The 15,577-nt window shown below is 41.5% G+C and overlaps 1 protein-coding gene and 2 pseudogenes across 3 annotated transcripts in view; 2 read left to right on the top strand and 1 right to left on the bottom strand.

Annotated features, from left to right (window-relative positions):
* Nucleotides 1-15,577, bottom strand: part of LOC145462727 (uncharacterized) — a 179,673-nt gene that overhangs the window by 132,716 nt on the left and 31,380 nt on the right. The gene's annotated exons all lie outside the window — the stretch shown is intronic.
* Nucleotides 772-5,855, top strand: LOC145462732 (uncharacterized; annotated as a pseudogene). The gene is made up of 2 exons (XR_014041249.1): nucleotides 772-846; nucleotides 2,351-5,855. The product of XR_014041249.1 is annotated as an uncharacterized LOC145462732 (transcript).
* On the top strand, nucleotides 7,288-14,230 carry LOC145462730 (uncharacterized; annotated as a pseudogene). The gene is made up of 7 exons (XR_014041248.1): nucleotides 7,288-10,229; nucleotides 10,340-10,372; nucleotides 10,789-10,877; nucleotides 11,802-11,924; nucleotides 12,395-12,479; nucleotides 12,563-12,712; nucleotides 13,695-14,230. The product of XR_014041248.1 is annotated as an uncharacterized LOC145462730 (transcript).

The following is a 15,577-nucleotide window of genomic DNA, read 5'->3' as shown; positions in this document are numbered from 1 at the left end:
GTGATGCGATGTGGCAATTTATAGAACAAGTCTCTGGAATCACTATTGAAGTATCGTTGCTATCATAGCTCAAGGGTCATCCATACGAATAATTTGCAGAAAAGAAATGAGACATTTGGGTAAAAATGAAAGCATAATGAATACAATGAAGAACAGATTAGTCGCGTGTTGATTCTTGACAAAAAGACGCTTAATTGCGCTTTGTTGCTTGAAAGCTATTTTAAGGCGTCACACATCCACGGACAACTCAGTGATTGGCTTGAAATTAAAGGTATCGTGTTACGTACAAAGAGCTTGTGAGCAAGGGTTATTTACCGCCTGTTCCGAGCGCAAGAAGTTTCGGTAAAACGGCGTTGTCATTGCTTTCTTTCCGAAAAACTGTGGAGAGTGATGCGATGTGGCAATGGAACAAGACTTAATTTAAATGAATTTGCAAAAAAGAAATAGGACCTATGGGTAAAAATGAATGAATTATATATGACGAAATCGCCAGAGAGCAAATAAATTGTCGTTAATAGTTTACAGTCTTGCTTCATTGCCTGAAGTCGGTAAACATGGCCACGCACGAAAGTCGTGTTTTATTGGCCGAAATGCTGAACCCTGTCAAAAATGAGGCAAGCACAGGCAAACCTGTGACAGCCCGAGACAAGCATATGCGAATTTAACTCACGAATTAATCATGAGTCTTTCTCAGAAACTGAAAGTGTCGTTCTCGAAACTTGAAAGTGCTTTCTTATCAATTAGTCTCTTAATATTTTAAGACGGTTTACTAGAATGAACCGCACGGATCTTACACATCTGATACACTTCGAAATGGACTCTGTGGTCCAGACTGTAACAATGTAAGTCATGTAATGCTTAGCCTGCGTAACAAGCATTTCCGTGGGGTTTGGAAGCAAAGAAAGACCGAGGAACGGGATTTTTGGTGTTTTGTCTGCGCGGAAAATGGGGCGAGAACCAAAAAAAGAAAGACAGGGGTGGGAGAGGGGAAGGAAGAAAACGCTTGCAGACAAACCCCTGGATTTTGAAAACCTCCGTTCGCCAGCGAACGGAGCTCGTGATTGGCTGGGCTAGACCAATATTGTTGACATGTGTCGATCAAAGGTATTTTAATACCTTTTAGTGCCAGACAAAAGGGGAAGACGCGTTCGAAGTTTGGTTACAAAACGCTTTAATTTTCTCGCTGAACGAGGGTTTAGTCGTCAGCTTCGACAGTACGGTAGAAATCCTGTAGTGCAATGCCGACGATTATTGCAGAAGCAAGCGCGACACAGTTTGCAGCTGTTCCTTTAATTCTAACATCACTTTCTTGAATGCCACATGCGCCAAGGACGAGATAATAAACCACCGGACAGAAAATTGGCACTACTGCGTGGGAAAACCTAGTGATTTCGTCTGGCTTGTTACATGGCAACATGTTGTCGTAGGTACTCTGGCATTTCATTAGAAGCATTTTTGTTGACAGCATTTAGAACCTCTGGATACAATTCTGAATGATTTGTTACAGTGTTAGCTGCAGCATGCAAGTTTTTTTCACATATTTGCCTTACCAAAAATTTAGTCGTCTCGTCGCGCGGAATTCTTACGAGGAAATTTTATAAACAACTTTGACTTGGAGGCCGCCTAGGGGAAGATTATCTTTATTCAGATACTGGTCAAGATTATCGTTATTTCCCTCTCAGATGTTTGAAGCCTCTCCTGCCCAAATTACAAAGTTTGCCGAGAAGACTTTCCGTTGTTTGTTTTTGCTGCAGGCGATAACACTCGAACCGATTTGCGGATCTGGCGTTTCCAGCAAACGCTTCTTTACTGGAATTGCCTTTGTGGGAGTTGACTTGCTAATTTTACCTTGTATCGAATCCTGGACGAATGAATACAGTGATCCAAGATTTCGAATCATGCGAGCACAAGGATTACTAACGCGACTGGGATACTTCTCACATTTTAACTTTCTGGCAGATTTGTGCTAAAACTTCATCCTTGCAGTCCTTCCTTTTAGACGGATTGAGTATAAATACCAAATTTAATTCATCGAGATTTCTCCGTTCCCACTGTGCGCTCGTTGTTTCAGACATATTTTGACAAGTAAAGTTTATTTTGGTTCAAAGTTCACTTCCGCTACGGAAGGCCGAAGATCTTATTGGTTAATTTATGACAGGCGATGACAGCACGAAATCTCAGTGTGCGCACTCAGGCATGAAAGGCCAAGTGGGCGGTTTTTAAAATCCAGGGGTTTGTCTGCAAGCGTTTCCTTCCTTCCTTCCCCTCCCCCTCCCCCCTCTTTTACTCGCTCCATTTTTCGCGCCGTAATTCTTTGCTCCCGAACCCCACAGAAACGCTTGCTACGCAGGCTATGTCATGCTTAATTCCAACTTTAGCTTGGAAATCATTTTGAAAACGACATTTCTCGGAAAAGGTGCTTTGACAGTATATTATTTCGAGGAATCTCAGTAAGACACGAACATGGCAGCTGCCGCCGCAGCTTCTTTTGCTGGTTCCTCTGGATCATCGGTCAATGCTATATCGGAAGAAAAGACGAATGGCACAAGACTGGCACGATTACTGGTTGATGGAGGAACACATTCTCAGAAAGGTTTTACATTCTGTTCATCCACCCGCGACATTACAGCACGTATTAAACAACAATCTTCGCAAGCTTCAAAGTCTGAAATCCAGGCGGGTAATATTTGATGACCAGTGGGAAAAGTTATTTCCAACTTTAGGTGATCCACCAGACTCGAAAACGTTCGACATAACGCTGCTGCATTTATTGCTTCGTCAAATCTGTCACCTAACGGCGCCTCCAACTGGATGGCACAAAATGCCTGCGGATGGTGATGTCAGTCTGGAAGCAAACATCGTCCGAATCGAATGCTTCAGAAATGAGCTGTGTCACAGTGTTTCCACCGGTATTCCTAATGGCGAATTCGAAGACAAGTGGAGCAAGATATCCACGTCTTTAGAGTCACTTGAAACTAGTGTCTACCGAAAGAAAATACAGGACCTGAAGACCAATCCTATCGATCACGACACTCGACGAGCGGTGGCGAAGCAAGTCGAACAGTGGAGGAGAGTGGAACAACATGCCGAGTCAGACGACGCTACTTCTAACCTTTGCAGCTTTCTTCCAGACAAAGTACCAGAGAAACTTATGTTTGGTCGTGAGAAAGAAATAAAGGAAGTCAAAGAAATTGTACGAACTGGCACAGTGCCTGTTGTTCTGATTACCGGGGGACCGGGATTTGGAAAGACAACTGTGGCCAACAAAGTGGGTCATGAACTAACCAAACCAGTAAACGATAGGACTGTCTTGTTTTGCAGTCTACTGACACAGAGATCCTTCAATGAAGTAGCCACAGAAATGATCCATTCATGCGGTACAATCCACACAAAAGCGCCAGAGAATTCGGAGCAGTGGCTCAAAGACTGGAGCAAACAGATCCAAACGCAAGTTACGTTTGTCCTCGACAATGCAGATGGTGTCCTTGAGTCGAAAGATCGAGGTTTGTTCCTAAACATCTTACGCGCGGTAAGAATGTTGTCGAAGCAAAAGGTGACATTTGTCATTACTACAAGAAAAACGTTTAAAGATCCCAATTTGCAGTTGAGGGAAGTAAGACTAAACCCGGTCTTAGCCGATGAGGCATAACGTATTCTTGTCTCTCGAATCTACGATGATGATACTCGAAATAAGCTTTGCAAGACAGAGAGATTAGTTGAGCTATGTGGCCGGATTCCATTGGCGCTTTGCATTGTTGGGTCACCGCTCTCCGACTTCACGGAAGAAAAGCTAATAAAGCACCTGGAGGAGCAGCCTTTGTGTGATCTAAAAGACGATGAAACATCAGTGGAAAATGCAATCAAGACCTCATTTGACCTTCTGACTCAAGCTGAACATAAAGAAGCCTTCGTTCTCCTGTCTGTGTTCCAGGGTCCATTTAATTCAGATGCTGCTGAGGCTTTTATGGAAGCATGCTCGATTCCTGGAACTCTGCCTGGTTCCATTCTTCGCTCCCTGAAAAACAGATCACTTCTCGAGCAACCAAGCTCCCGAATGTATCAGATGCATCCGCTTATTCAAGCTTTAGCAAAGAAGCTTGGTGATGCTGAGTATCCCCATCTTGTTGCTGCGGGGGACAAATTGGCGTGTGCTCACTTTATGTCTCGCCTGGCTGAAAATGCCAATAGGTACTGGAGTAAGAACACTTGCAGAGAGTCAGTTGAAGCATTTAACGCGGACAGGAACAATTTCGAGTATTTTCTTCAAATCTACGCTCAAGGAAGGGAAAAGAAGGATGGCGATATCGTGGAATCCTGTAAAACTTTTCTCGATGATTTTCCCCAAAAGTGCATGTATTTAGAAATGTGTGTTCTTCCGAGATTTTACATTTCCATCCCGGAAAGGTTGTTGGAAACGTTTGACTCGGGAACTCAACCAGTGCACAGAGTGGAACGTTTGTGCCTTCTTGGGCATGAAGTTAGAAAAGTAGGCGACACAGCAAAGTAGAATGCCCATATGGAGAAAGCCAGAAAGCTCTATGAAGAAAAGGGTATTGATTTTGAGACAAAACCGTTGTCAGAAGTCATTTATCTTCATAGCTATGCCCGATTTCTTTCAGAAAGCAAAGTATCAGATGAACCTAAAAAAGTTTTCCTGAAATCACTGCAGATCTACAAAGAAAAACTCCCTGAACATCCTGAAAGAGCAGCAACATTGCTATTTGCTGGACGACTCGATAAACGTCGCAAGGAAAAGAGTGAGGCTGCCCAAAAGATTAAGCAAACATGGCAGCTTTTTAACAAGTGTCTTGGTGAACATTTTATGACTGCACAGTGCCTAAAAGACTTTGCCGACCTACTTTTCTTTTCCGGAAACAAGACTGAACTGGATAGAGCACTATCGTATTACCAGAAGGCCCTAGAAATGATGAAAAAGTTGGGGATGGATGGTCATAAAGAGAGTATTCTGACTTTAAAAAACTACTGAGTTTGCCACAAGAAGAAAGGTAACTTTGAAGAAGCAAGAAATCTACTCGAAGAGGCGGAACGTGTTGCCGAGAGAGAACTAGATGAGGATCACATGTGGAAAGTCATGGTAAAAACTGAACAAGCTCTCTTGTATGAAGAAGAAGGAAAGGAAGACCAAATGGAGGTGGCGATGAAAGAAGGACTTCAAATGTGTTACAGACTCGGACAGACTGTAGAACAACTTGGCAACAAACATCTGATACGGAAAACCCTTTTTCGCTATCCAAAGTTGTTCCAAAAGAAAAATACCCTTGTTGAAAGGCACATGTGCCCTCTGTAACTCAAGGAGAAATAACTGAGGATAGGATAGTTATTCCAGGTGTAAACTATCAAAATGACTTTTAAAAGTAGCTTATCCTCTTTATGATGAGTCATATCACATGTTTGCGATATATAAGAACCGTTTTGTCGGCACTGTTATTACTACACGTTGGGCTGACTTTCACAATAATTACATTGGCGAAAGAAATGAACGAAGACCTATCCTTTACATAGGTTCGCTAATTTCTGTTTTATTTTAGAAAAAAAAAAACAAAGTCGTTATAACTTGAGCTATAAACTTACTTTATCTGCGGCGATCGAAAATACGAAAAGACACTGATCCTCACCTATGCAGTGGTATGCTAATATTAATTTTGTTCGCGTTACGATTGACGAAGATATTTTTCTGGGAAAAGTACTTTAGTTGTATAGCGTCTCTGAAAATTAAAATGTAGAGCTAGTGTAAGATGTCCGTTTCTGATGGAAATATAACCGTTGCCGTTATTAGGGTCATCACGCAGCGCTTGCGTGACCACCCTAATAATAGCCGCGCAGGAGACTAAGCAGTTCGTGGGTGTCCTTCAAACAAAAGTTCCTACACGCGCTCTTTTCAAAGAAATACCCACAAACTATGTATTAGTAGAAAGGTTATGAAACGTAGAATTTGTTTAAATTACGCTACATTTTGGTCTTTAATTTCCTAAGGCGGCGGAAGCGCGTAAATGCCAAAATGACAGAGTGAAGCGTTGCGTCAAACTATTGGGGAATGAAATACTATCGTTGATGCAAAATAACTGTGCAGCGTTAATGACAAAGCATCAATCGCTCAAATGGTGTAAGCATTTTCTTGTATTTATTTTGGTTATATTTTTATAGATCTGTCAAGTTCTAGTACCAAAACATTCCCAAAAGGTGTTGCGTTAGGGGCCGCTTTTGTTCCGCTTCTGTTCAAAGTTTCCGGGAATTCATCTATCTTACATACCCCTTTAATTCATTTAAAGAGGAGGGATTCTTTTAAAAAGCGAGTGCGAGTTTTCACCCCCTAAAGATTTAAACATATCACGCCTTCTCAGAGAGAAATGCCACCACGAAAAGCCGCCAGCCAATGAAATAACAGAACCCCTAGTGTTAGCGTTAGCAGACAGCGGCGGACGTATTTTTATTCCATCGTTGAACGCTCGGCTAGAATCACGTCATTGCTTGCTTTCCGAGAAAATGAACTTTAAAGTGAGCTCAATATTGTAGTACCATAGGCATACCGGAATTTTGTTTGTTAATTTCAAGTTCTTGTAAGAGGCTATGCATTTAAAAAATATATATATCAATATACAAAAGCATTTTCCCTAATATTGCCTTGGTAAGAATTTTAATCCGGCTACGACCATAAAATGAAAGCATTATGGCGAAATGATGCAATGTCACTAACAGTATACAGGTTTGCGTCATTGGCTGTAGTCGGTAACCATGGCCATGCACGAGACAGAGCTTAGTTGTCGTCTATTGGTGGAAGCATTGACCACTGTCTGAAATAACAGGCATATGCTAATTTGACTCGCGAGTTGAAAACATCTCTCTTTCTCGGAAACTGAAAGTTCATTACCATCAAGTAATTTCTTAACAGCTTTGGACGACCTGGTTTGCCCGTTGTAGCAACGCATCGATGGAATCTTATGGCAAAATATTTGCTCAAAGAAGTCAAACATTTGGGTAAAAATGAAAGCGTTTATAGCGAAATCGAAAAAGGCAGAAAACAATTGCAATATCATTAACAGTTTAGAGTTTTCAATTATTGTCTGTAGTCGGTAACCATGGCCATGCATAAGAGCTTAGTCGTGTTCTATTGGTGGAAGCATTGACCCTGTCTAAAATGAGGTAGGCATATGCTAATTTGACAAACGAGCTGAAATCACCTGTCGTCTTTGTCGAAAACTGAACGTATCCTTCTCAGAAACTGAAAGAGTCGTTCTCGAAACTTGAAAGTGCTTTATCATCAAGTAGTTTCTTAATATTTTAACACGTTTTACTAGAAACGAACCGAACGGATCTAACACATCTGATACACTTCGAAATGGACTCAGTGGTCCAGGCTGCAGCAATGTAAGTCATGTAAGTCTTAACTCGTACTTTAGCTCGGATATTATTTTTGAAACCACATCTTTCGGAAAAGGTGCTTTGACAGCACATTACTTCGAAAAGTCTCAGTCAGCAACAAACATGGCAGCTGCCGCCGCAGCAGCTTCTGCTGATTCCTCTGGTTCATCTGTGTGTGATGTATCGGAAGAAAAGACGAATGGCACAAGACTGGCACGACTAGTGGTTGATCTAGGAACACATGTTCTTAGAAAGGTTTTACATTCTGTTCATCCACCCGCGACATTACAGCACGTATTAAACAACCATTTTCCAACGCTTCAAAGTCTGAAATCCAGGCGGGTAATATTCGATGACCAGTGGGAAAAGTTATTTCCGTCTTCGGGTGCTCCACCAGACTCGAAAGCGTTCGACATAACGCTGTTGCATTTACTGCTTCGTGAAATTTGTAACTTGACGGAGCCCGCAACAGGATGGAAAGAGATGCCTGCAGATGGTGATGTTAGTCTTGAAGCAAACCTCGTCCGAATCAAACGCTTCAGAAATGATCTGTGCCACAGCGTTTCTACAGACATTGCTAAAGACGAGTTTGAAGACAAATGGAATAACGTTTCTTCGGCACTGGTGGCCTTGGGCCTCGACCAAACCGAAGTAGACCGTCTGAAGACTGAACCAATTGACCATGACACTAAACGTCGTATAGAAGAGGAAGTAAATAAGTGTAAACTTGACATTGAACCACGAGTAGAGAGCTTAGAGGACACCATGCTGAAGATGAAAGCTGACATTTCGCATATTCAAGGGTCTCTTTCAGTTATGCCGGAACTTTCCAGCTGCCTTCCAGACAACTTGCCAGAGGAATTTATGTTTGGTCGTACCCGAGAAATACAGCAAGTCAAAGAGATCGTACAGAGTGGAACAGTTGGTGTTGTCCTGATAACCGGGGGACCGGGATTTGGAAAGACAACCGTGGCCAAAGAAGTGGCTCATAAATTAGCCAACCAAGACAACGGAAGGACTGTCTTTTTTTGCAGCTTACGTACAAAGAGAAAGGCCAATGAAGTAGCTACAGAAATGATCGATTCCTGCGCCAGAATCCACACGCATGTGCCAGAGAATCCAGAACAGTGGCTCAAAGACTGGAGCAAACAGATCAAAACGCAAGTCACGTTTGTCCTCGACAATGCAGATGGTGTGCTTGAGTCCGAAGATCGAAGTTCGTTCTTAAAGATGTTAAGTGACGTACGAAGGTCACCGAGAAAAAAATGTGAAATTCGTCATTACTTCAAGAAAAGCATTCACTGATCCTGCCCTGCAGTCGGAGGAGGTAGTACTGAAAGTGGTATCAGTCGAGGAGGCGGAGAACATTCTTGTCTCGCGAGTCAGTGATCAAGATGTCCGACTGAAGCTTTCCAGAGCTGAAAAAATTGTTGAGCTGTGTGGCTGTGTTCCTTTGGCGCTTTGCATTGTGGGACCGTTGCTTTCAGACTATACCGAGGAAGAGCTCATAAAACACCTAGAGGAGCAACCTTTGGCTGTTCTGAAAGACGATGAAAACCCTGAAAGATCAATGGAAAATGCAATCAAGACTTCGTTTGACCTTCTGACTCAACCTGAACACAAAGAAGCCTTCGTTCTCATGTCTGTGTTTTCGGGTCTATTTAATTCAGAGGCTGCGGAGACTGTTATGAGAGCATGCTCGATCTCTAGAACTCTGCCTGGTTTGATCCTTCGCGCTCTGAAAAAGAGATCACTTCTCGAGCAGCCAGTCCCCAGGAGATATCAGATGCATCCACTTATTCAAGCCTTTGCAAAGAATATCGGCGAAGTCGAGTACCCCCATCTTGTTGCTGGAGGAGAAAAATTGGCCTGTGCTCACTTTATGTCTCGCTTGGCTAAAAATGCCAATAGCTACTGGAGTAAGGACAGCTGCAGAGAATCAGTTGAGGCATTTAACGAGGACAGGAACAATTTTGAGCATTTTCTGCAAATCTACGCTCAAGGAAGGGAAAAGAACAATCGCGATATCGTGGAATCCGGTCAAACCTTCCTCGACGATCTTCCCCAGAAGTGCATGTATTTACAAATATGTGTTCTTCCGAGATTTTACACTTCTGTTCTGGAAAGATTGTTGAAAACATTTGACTCAGAATCTCAAGCAGTGCACAGAGTGGAACTTTTGTGCCTTCTTGGAGATGAAGTTAGAAAAATAGGCCGTGACACAGCGAAGTACAATGCCTATATGGAGGAAGCCAGAAAGCTGTATAAACAGAAGGGTGCTGATTTTGAGACAAACCCATTGTCAGAAGTCATTTATCTTAATATCTGTGCCCGTTTTCTTCAAGAAAGCAAAGCACCAGATGAAACTACAAAAGTTTACCTGAAATCACTGCAGATCTGCAAAGAAAAACTCCCTGAACATCCTGAAAGAGCAGCAACTTTGCTATTTGCTGGACGGCATGATAAACGTTGCAAGGAAGAGAATGAGGCCGCCCATAAGTTTGGGCAAGCATGGCAGCTTTTCAACAAGTGTCTTGGTGAACATTTTATGACTGCACAGTGCCTAAAAGAGTTAGCCGACTTATTGTTCTCTTCCAGAAACAAGACTAAATCGGATAGAACACCATTGCATTACCAACAGGCTCTAGAAATGATGAAAAATTTGGGGATGGATGGTCATAAAGAGTGTATTCTGACTCTAAAAAACTACGGAGCTTACCACAGAACGAAAAGCAACTTTGAAGAAGCAAGAAATCTACTCCAAAAGGCGGAACGGATTGCTGAGATAAAACTAGATGAGAATCACAAGTGGAAAGTCGAAGTGAAGAATGAACAAGATCGCTTGCCCCGTAAGTTTATTTCTTTGTCTGCTTGTTGCAAAATAATTGTACCTGAGACCGAAGTATGTTAATGTTATCGTGATTCCTATATGCACTCATGTTCTTGTACTTATTTTCAGGGAATTTGCGGGACCCAGGTCGATCCAGCAGAGGTCAGTGACAAGTAATCAAGAACCACTTCAGCTTTAGATATAGAAATAGATCATAGATGTAAATTTAAATTTTGGCAGCTATTTTCTGTCTAGTTATAATTTAATTCCACTGTTTACTTTCTGTCCATTTAGAGGCTTCTGGATAAAGCCCTAACAATCTCCACAAAACGAATTCTTCCAATACCACCTCCCACCACGGGAAGAATCTGTCTTTTGCACAGTTTTGCCGGTGGTTTGAATTTCCCGCCCGTATAGTAATCGGAAATTTCGAAAAATTTCCCACGTATTTAGAGGCTGTTGCCGCCATAACTAATCCTATCATGACTGATATGAAACTTGCCTCAACCGTATTCCATCCGAGTATCAAAGAGAGGAAACGGACTTCGAGAAAGCCTAACAATTTCATTGTTCTTTAGGAAATGTTTACAGTCAAGACAGTCGGCGGAATGTTCCACAGGGTGATGTCTCCTGGACAGCTGTGAGCAGAAGAAGGAGAAAAGCAACCGTAATATGTTAATTTATTTACCACATCAAACGCGAGGCTGTATGTCATCCCGATAATCAATACTATATGAGAAATGAGACTTGATTAAATAAGCCGTTACAAAGCTTTTTATTTTAATCCAAAAGCTAGCGTTGGTAACAACAGAAACGTACTGGAGTAAGAAAAAGAACATGCTGCGCGAGGTTTGTTTGTCGATGACACCTTGCGATCAAGTACTGTAAAGTATGTTATCAACAACATACACTAAAAACTTGTTCAAATTTCCCTCAGACACCTTAAACGATTAGGAACAAACAGAACAAATTTGGAGCGAAAAGGGTTAAGTAGGTTTTATTTCTCTCCGCACTTATAAAGAGTCTGGGTGACTTATAGTTTGAGCTGACACGGTGTTCGAACGTGTTGAAACATACTGTGATCGCGACCCCCTTGCAATGAACAGATTTCTACTTATTCAATCTTTGCTTTGACGTTACTTGTTATTGTCAAGCAACTCGCTAAGCGCACAAATGCATATGCGCATGATATTTACTGATATGACACTCCCCTGCTTCTCGTCACCATTTTACCCGCAGCGATTCATAAATAACGTTTTGAAAAACTTGAGCTAATGTTTTGTTACAAATCTGTTTTTTGTAACCTGCATAGAGGTATTTTTGCTTTATTTTAAGGCTTTGTTCGATTACATTGGTGCGAAATCCTTTCTTTTTTTTTTTCTATCTCAACTCCTTCGGAAGAATTCAAGTCAATGGTTAATTAAGCAATTGCTGTCAAATGAAACATGTTTGCCCTTAATAGGCGCCTGCCTCAGTGATTGCACAGTTAGTAGTCAATATTTCTGTCCACCGTTGGGCTCCTTCGTTGGCTCTTTGCATTAATATCTTTATCTGTTTGTAGAATATTAATATTGAATTTTGCCTTGAGCAGGCCAATTCGGCACCACAGATCACTGCTTCGTCCAGTCAATACTTTGATGGAATACAGGACGATCTTAGGACTCTTATATTGGAAAGGAAAGCTTCTAACGAAGGAGTATTCGAATGGATCAATGTAAGTGTGTTGCATCAAAAAAGTGTAAGTGAGAAATATCGTACCATTGTTGTTTCTCGATTACATGTAAACGCCGTCGGATTTCTTATAAACACCGGGTCTATAAGGTAGAGCTGTAAATGTTGTATCACTGTATTTTCTCGATAAAATACCCGGCAAAATAACGTTCAGGATTATTGGTAAGATACCATGATGGTTACCCCTTCGATTTATGGTCCGTTCGCTTCGCACTTTGCCCTTAAATCGATGGGGAAAAAAACTCGGTCCGTATCTTACAGTACGGACCGAGAAGACGAGCTTAGTAAAAGGTATATCAGAAGCAGGTTATGTTGGAGTATCATCATCAGCTAGCACGATCCTGAGCTGGCCAATCAACTCATATCAACTCTTCCCTAATGCCGTGCAAAGATATGCGCATTTTATGGTGGTAAAAGTCAATGTGGTTAATTTATTTCCTTTAATTTCGCTAGGAAAATCTTTGTGCAGCGGATACCAGAGAGATTCCGTTCATTAGAGCTCTGGTAACGGTAGTCTGTGAAGACACAATGGATAGAGGTTAGTTACCATGATTGCGAGTTTGTCTGTTTTGCTTAGTGAAAACATTCTTTTACTTATTTGTTATCCTTTGTTTTCTCCAGAAGAAGACGGAGGCCAGTGTAAATGCAACCTTGGTCGCTTGAAAAACAGAAGAAATCTCCTCCGAAAGTATATTGACGACGACACCAATCTAGAGCTCCAAGCTCTTTTCGCGGTACAGGCACTCTTTGTCCAGCTGGAACACCCGCCAGGTACAAGTGCAAAAACTTGTTGTTTATCTACGATCTTGTCCCGTTTGAAAGCCTCTCATAATTTGCCGCGTGATGTAATCGAGATAGTAATCCGAGAATAAGCTGAGTACCTAATTATTCCTCTTCAAATTTCCGTGCGACCAAAACCTAAGTGTCTCGAGCCTATTTAGGCCATATTCGTGAATTCTAGTCTACTCCTGTCACTTGTGCTACGATGTTCTGTGAAACGGGACCGCAAACAGTCGGGGAACGAGATAATTAATTCATGGATTTTGGGCGTAGTTCCCGTAAGGCGACTCGTTGTGTTTGAGTTCAACTATACTGCGAAGCTTTTACTTTCAGAACCATCTAGGTAGTATTTTATAGAAACAAAGAACGTCTAGTAATCTCATTTCTCTTATTGCGAAAAAATCTAGAAAGTGATAAAATCCTGAATTTAAGTTGTCTCCTCGCCTCTGGTCGTCTTCTCTCTCGGAAAATATGAGACTGGAAGGGAGGGCTGAAACACAGGCGATGGAAAAAAAATAAAAGTTTCTTCTGAAAAAAGTCAGACATGGTATTTTGCGTTTGCTGTTACAAGATCGATCTTCAAGCACAGCTCACTCATCTCTTGAAATCCTATTTTTTTTTTTTTTTTTTTTTTTGCCACGTCTTCTAAGCAGCAATGGCAGAACACTATTAGACCCTTTTTATTTGATGCATGTTAGTCAAAAGTACGTTGGAAATGACAAATTATACTCATGGCTCCCTCTCTCTCCCATTGGTGCAGCGATATTTTGTAAGCCGCTCTAAGTAGACGACATATTGGGGTCCTTCAACGGTACCATATTACGGCCCGGTGACCCACTGAGCCCCACTAAGTGATCTGTGTTTAGGGCACGAAACTGCTAGCTAACGAAACGTTGTATATGTATTCTGTTTCTTCGGACGGTGGTATCTTTTTTTTCGTTTAATCAACCTATTTTGTTTTCAACCCATCCAGGTTTCATCAAGTCGTATTTTGACAGTTTATATGATGAGGAGATCATCACAGAGGAATCGTTCAACATTTGGGAAAGCAGTGTTGAAGAAGAACAAGGCAAGGGCTTGGCCATAGCCGCCAGTTCTGACTTCTTCCACTGGCTTAGAAGCGCCGCTGAAGAATCTGGGGAGGAGAGTTGAACAATTCACTTCGAAGTTGAATAACTAGCACTCAAAAACATGCACTCAGTGGAACTTCAGGAGCAGATACCGTGAAATTCTGGTTTTATGCGTTTTTTTACTATTTTTTTAATGGAATTCTTGGGGGGGTGACGGACAAGAGTAACCTTAGTTAACATTTTATAATAAAAGCTTTACTCTTCTCGACCTTCACATAAGTACATGGTTATCACTGTTCAAAAATTTAATAACGTTTGCCAAATTGGAACAGTTGAAATCGTATGCCAGGTTTACATAAACTGATCAGGTTTAAGTCTTGTCTTCATCTGCGCTGCAGCTACTGCACTGCAGTTATTTTTACGGTATGGTGTTGGGGGGGAGGGGCGGGGGTGGAGGGGGAGGAGGAAGTGGTTGTATTCTTTCTTCTAATGTCCGCTAGCGTTTATTCTCATTCGAGATGGCTATGACAGGAGGTGAGGCTTTTTTGGAGAAACAAGGCTTTAATGTTTTACCACGTTCTCTGATAACCTAAATTCGGCCTTGTAAAAGAGGGCGGGGGGGGGGGGAGGTATATCGAAAGGAGCTACATAGATGTTGCGTTGAATACCCGAATACACACCGGTCACAGAAATGTTAATTAAGTATAAGGGGCGTATAAGATGGTAAAGGACACAATATTCAGGACAATGATGTAAAATTCTCCAGCATTCGCTTTCCTGTAATTGAAATGGACTGAACTGAATCCATTTTGTAAGCACTTTTGGACTGTAAACAACCGTTGCTATAGGCATCGCTATGTTGAAATATAGCTACCAGTGTGCAGATTTCTTAACTTAAACGTAAATCAAGGAGTGATTAGAGCAAAATCGGTTCAAAAGACGTTTTGCAAATGCTCAGAGATGTTGAATGTTCATGTTTCCGGAAAATGTTTTTTTGGGGGACGACCACCTCAACTATGAGAAACTCGCAATTATGTTTAAATAGTAAGACTATATATCATTAGGAAATACAGGGCAAAAACTTCTCCAGATCCACTGATTTATTTTAGGTTCTTTAATATCATACCTTACGAGCAGTCCTTCGTTCGAAGGAGACTGCTCGCAGGATATTACTACCAATAACCTACTAATTAACAGCCACAACCGAACTGTTGCAATGTTTAGGCTCGAAGGGTTTATATAGAATGGTTTTCACTCGGCTGTCGAGAGCAATACGCATTTGCATTTTTTGCTTCACTACCCTTGGTGATTAGCTTGAAATTCTCGCGCCGCTTTGTCATATAATCAGAAGTAAAACCAAAACCAATCGTTACTCGCTCCCAAACGTTTTCCCGCGCTTCACGTCAGACACCTGTGTTTCGTTCCAGTTTTGATTGGCTCATTGCATTGTCTGTGTCCTTTGTGATTGGCCAGAGCAATTTCTTTAGTTTTGGTTTTATGACACTCAGCTAAAAACTGCTCTATATAAACGGAGTTATTATAAGCGAGTTTAACTATATAGCTCATTATTATGTGCAATTTTCACCAGTGTGTGGTTAGCAGTTTAAGTTGATGCCAAAGACGCTCTTTCCGGTAATGTTCTGTTTGTCGTTTTAGTTAAAAAAAAGCTTTTGCAACACTGTATGTATTTATGGTCATGTAAAGATATAAAGCTAGTTGTTGTGGTTGTTGTTGTTTCTTAGCTTTGCTTGTTTTGTTTGTTTGTTTGTATGTTTGTTTGTTTTTG

Source organism: Orbicella franksi, chromosome 12, assembly GCF_964199315.1.
Source record: "Orbicella franksi chromosome 12, jaOrbFran1.1, whole genome shotgun sequence".
NCBI lineage: Eukaryota > Metazoa > Cnidaria > Anthozoa > Scleractinia > Merulinidae > Orbicella > Orbicella franksi.
The sequence above is the reverse complement of the archived record's forward strand: the minus strand, read 5'-3'. Positions and strand labels throughout refer to the sequence as shown.